At 39.9% G+C, this 5,222-nt stretch overlaps 1 pseudogene; it reads right to left on the reverse strand.

The window, feature by feature from the left end:
- Positions 1-843: 843 nt before the first annotated feature.
- On the reverse strand, positions 844-1,805 carry LOC136138791 (G protein pathway suppressor 2 pseudogene; annotated as a pseudogene).
- Positions 1,806-5,222: the final 3,417 nt, after the last annotated feature.

Genomic DNA, 5,222 nt, shown 5'->3' on the forward strand with positions numbered 1-5,222 from the left:
ACAGGGATTTTTCTGCTTGTGGGCTCAGCTTTAGAATGTTGAGACTGGAAGTTGTCCATTTTCTACAGAATCACCAAATGCCTTTATGCTAAGTTGTTTTTTCCTAAGGCTATTCAAATGGGGAGGGCAAAATCAATAACTGATCTGCATCTGTGATGTAAATGCCCAGTTGCTGGCATTTTGTATGTGATAGAGAAGTTGAAATCTAACTGCATATTATATATACTTACGCTTAATCTCCAATTTTCAAGTTTTCTTAGAGTCCTGAGTTTTTGCTAATAAATTTCCCTCAGAATATACCTCTGATTTTGTACCTAAAGAGAGATCCAGTGTAATAGCTGGCTGAAGTGAGAGGGTTAGACTGTTGTATACTGACTTCTAAATGAACCCCTATGATTTCAGCCTGTCACCACTTTTCAGCCTTTTTCTATACAGAATTTCTGAATTCTGAAATGTGGATTTTTTTCAAGGCTACTACTGTAAGTTCTTTTCTTTGTATATCCTCCACAGCATGTACTCTAGTCTGTGAATTCCTCTACCACTGTAAATATTCCTATTCCTTTATTTGCTTTTAACCTTTAAAAATTTTGTTAAATTCTCCAATATGTAGATGCACATATTTCCATTCTCTTTTCCTTGTGTACTGATGATGCCTTTTATTTTTATTTATTACAATCTTAGCGAGTTGTCTGGAGAAATGAGAGACACAGCATGTTTGGTCAGTCTGCTGTTTCTTTTTTTTTTTCAGTGGCAGGTAGATTTTATTGGTCTGGGACTAGGACACACCAGGGATCCTCCCCCATGGCAGGGGCTGGGGGCAAGGTTGAAGATCAAATCTGATGGTCACTTGTGGTAGAATCACGGGTTCTGGCTGTGCTGGATGAAGGGGAGCCAAGGGCCAGGCTGACTGGTGGTTGCAAAGCCCGACTTTCCTGCTGGTTGCATCTGCACAGGGAGCTGGGGTGAGGCCAGGAGTCCAGGAGCTGGATGCAGAGCTTGGGGATGCATGGGGCGCAGGGAGGATGAGTCAGAGAAGCCTGTCTGTTGGTTAGCGTGTTCCATTTGTTTCTGCAAGGACGGGGCACCACCAGGCTGGAGGAACCCTGTCTGGATGGGCTGAAAGTGGCTGGCATGGCATAGGGCTGAGGCTGTGGCTGAGACAGGTACTGTACTCTGAGCTGCTGACTAAGACTGTAGGCAGGCTGTGTGGGTCCATAGTGAGGTGGGGGCTGAGCAGTCCCATAGGCGTCGCCCGGGGTTCCTTGGAATTGCCCATGCTCTGGGGTCCCTGCGAAAGCAGCTGCTGAGCCTATGTAGTGCCGGGTTGTAAGCACTTGGGGTCCAAACATCTGTTTGGCTCTGTCTGCTGCCATAAATGTGCCTGGGAGATTATGTCCTCCAGGGCTCCCCTGCATGCTGAGGAGGTGAATTCCAGTGTGAGCGGTCAAGACTTGCTGGTATGCCGCTGATGTCAGAGTGGTCAGGTCACTCTGCTCTTTTCGCCTCCGTTTTTCCTCCTCATGTAAAACTTTCTTGAGCTGCAGGAAAAGCTGATGTTTCTCTTCCTGTAGGGCTAAAAGCCTCTCCTGCACCTTCAGGATTTGTTCCTTGGTTTCCTCTAGTGACATTCTCTCTTCCATCTCCTTTTTCTTCCTTCTCTCCTGCTCTTCCTTCATCTTCTGTTCCCTCATCTTGGTCACCTCTTCCTCCTCCTGTCTCTTGCGCTCCCGCTCCATCATGATGTGCCAGTGCAACGCCCTGGCCATGGCTTTGGAAAGCTTGGGGCGCTCCAGCAGTGCAGGCATAATGCTGCCGGGGGCGCTCGGGCCGTGGGTGCCCGGCTCTGTTGCTGGCTGCCAGACCTTGGGCCAGGCCTACAGGGAGGCGGGAGCTCAGGGGTAGCGCCCTGGGCCGGGCGGAAGCCGCCCGCCCGCCACCCCTGTCAAGTGCCCACCGCCCAGCCGGGCCCTCAGCGCGGCTCCTCCACGTGCGCGGCTGTCTGCTGTTTTAAACTGAAATTTTTTCCATTTTATAAATTTCATAACTGAACTAGCTATATAATTTAGAGTTAATTATGTATTATGTATTTTACTATTAATATGTTCTTTTGTTCTCTTCTTTCTTGGACTCAGTCTTTTTTTTTTTTTTTTTTCTTTTTTTTTCTGGAGCACATACTTTAATAATTAATCAAGGAGAAGGAATTAATTTTAAGCCTCCTCTTTTTTAGAACTTCTGAAAATGTATTTCTTTTGCTTTTACATTTGAATATAATTTGAATAAGTTCAAAATATTTTTCTTAAATACATTGTAAGCATCTTGGAATGTTTTCTAGAATACTGGAAATTTTAATTTTTCTCTCAGCTTATGGAATTTTCCATTTGTTGTTGAGAAGTAACAAATGTCACCACAATGTTACTAAGTATCTTCTTCAATAATAATTTAAGCTTTCACTGACTCTACATGAGAACTCAAAACTTTCTTCAGATTAGGGATTTTAAAAAATTATATTTCCTTATTATTTCTTTGACTCTCTCTTATCCATCAATCTCTTACATCTATTCTCTACATCTCTTAAGTTCCAAAAAATAAATACATTATTTTTTTCTTACTTTTCTTTTGTCTTGTGTTTTGAGAAAATTCCTGCCTTGACTTTATCATTAATTTGATTTTTCACCAGGAGCCATTCTACTATTTGACCTTCAGATAAGTTCCCAACTGCCTCTCTGCCTCCCCAGCAACCTTATGACTTATCAATTGCATCATAAAAAATTTCTCCAAAACTTAGTGAAAGTAAAGTAGTAAAGTAAAGTATCTTATAGTTTCTGAGTGTCTGGAGTCCAGCTAAGAATTAAGTGTATTCCGCTACTTCAAGGCTTCTCACAAGATTCCAATCAAGATTTGCCCAGGGATGAAGTATCATCTGAAGATTTGATTGAGGGAATATCTACTTTCAAGTTCACTCATGTGATTGTTGGCAATATGCAATTTTTCAGGGCTGTTGGACAAAGGGACTCAGTTTCTTACTAATCATTGCCTGTAGGACTCCCTCAGTTCATTGTTATGGGGGCTTCTCCTTATGTCAGCTCACGATGTGGCAGCTGACTTCCATCTGAGGGAGCAAGCATGAGAACAAAAGGATAGAAAAATGGAAGACACAGTCTCCTTGCAACTTAATCTTTGAAATGCTATCCATCAATTTTGCCATATTCTATGTGTTAGAAGAAAATCACTAGCTCCAACCCATATGCAAAGATTAAGAATTAAGACATGAATACCAGAAGGTAGGGCTTGCTTGTAGCCATCTTGAAGTTTACCTACCAAGCACCCTCTACCCATTACATTGGTTTTAATAGCTAAAAATTCTCATTGCTTTTTAAATAGTGATGAGTTAATTTTTAATAAATGTTAAATCCTTCTGAATCTTTGGGAGGATGCTAATTATAATTAATTTTAACATCTCTTCTGATTCCTGCAACAACCGTTTTGTTCAGTGGCTAGTTCTTCTGGTTGTTTTGTCTGTTGATGATTATTGTACACCTTCACACATTTATAATTAAAAGGCTACTTTGATCAGTATTGAATGTACTCAACATGAGAAAAATCTGTGTTCTTCTGGTAGTGAATACAGATTCCAATTTTAAGATTCTGGCTTGTGTGGTCATGCAGAGAGGGGCTGAGTGAAGACAGAGCTTGGTTGGTCCACATAACATTGGCCTCCTGAGCACAGTAGAAAAGTTATTTGAGAAACTCCTCTTTTTCTGCCTAGAACCAAGGCTCATGCTGGGTTTTTTGTGCTTCTAAATAGAGAAACCTATGAGATTTAACCTGAGGGCAGCTACTCTGAGAGGAGCCTCATGCAGCTATTTCTGTGGTCTTTAATTACACCAAACCTGTCCCATGGCTCACTGAATTTTTCAACCCTGCAGGCTTTGATTTGAGGTTAGGCCATGGCTTTTCCAGGAAAAACTTCTTTATGAGGTTCTGTGTCTCTTTTCTGTAGAGATTCTCAGAGTGCTCTCTCTGTTGGGTTTTCTGATAAATCTCAATATATCTCCTTTTTTTATCCAGAGTCTCTTTAAATCTTGGTCTTTTAATAAGACACTTTTTAAATTTCTAGTGACCAAGATGGTGTTAATAGTCCCCTCAGCTTGACTAAGCTTTAGACAAGCTTCTTACTGACTCTAGGCCCTGAATCTACCTTTTCTTAGAGCTATTACTTGCCATGCTCCCCAAACTGCACACACACATGATATTTGTTTGTATGATAAGCATCACTGAAGGCTTCTGGCAATAGAAGGCTTTTACATTAAAGTAAAACAAATTTTAAAATTTATTGTCAAATATTTACTTCCATAAAATTCTTTAGACTCCTGACCAGCTAGAATTTTTCATAAAATATTTTAATCTGCTGACTTTAACTCTCTGTCATTTTGCTGCACCCCACTTTGTCTCTCAATACCCTTCTTACAATTTTTGTTTTTCTGAGTTTGCATTTCTTCTCGTCACCATCTTCCTCAACCCCATTTCCAGAGAAATTTAGCTCTCAATTCATTGTACAGTTCCAGAATAAATTTTGCATACCCAAGACCCTATGTTCTCTGAACAGAAGACTGCCAGCTTGAAGACTTATCCTTTACTTAGGACAGAAGAACTAATCAGGGCTTTGAAACACTGGTTTCCCATTCTACTTTTGAAAATAAGCAGCTATAGTTAGTTTGTATTATAAATGTTATTTCATTATACTACAATTGAAATTGTCTAAATATTTTTATAAAATCATTTTTTAAATGCCTGAGATTATAACTAAAGACCAGAGAATATTTCAGCCTTAGTTTTCCTGCAAATTACTCTGTTATTGAAAATGTTATGTTGTGATAGAATTGATAGAATAGTATACTAAACTCCTTTTTATCTCTTATGGATTTTCTTTGCTTTTATTTTTATATAGATAAGTCCAAGATGTTTGGCCAAGCTATGTCCATATACTTTTCAAAGAGAAAAATATATTAAATACATTTAGAAATTAATTTGTTTCTATTATGTCTTAAAATAAATGGAGAAGAAACAAGGAGTCCAAGCTGGTGGTGTAGGAAGACCTTGAACTCACCTCCTCTCACAGATACAGCATATTTACAGCTACATGTAGAACAGTATTTCCTCTGAAAAGGACCTGAGAACTAGATAAGCAGCACCTCCACAACAAAAGGCAAAAGAAGCACATG

Source organism: Phocoena phocoena, chromosome 19, assembly GCF_963924675.1.
Source record: "Phocoena phocoena chromosome 19, mPhoPho1.1, whole genome shotgun sequence".
NCBI classification, from domain to species: Eukaryota; Metazoa; Chordata; class Mammalia; order Artiodactyla; family Phocoenidae; genus Phocoena; species Phocoena phocoena.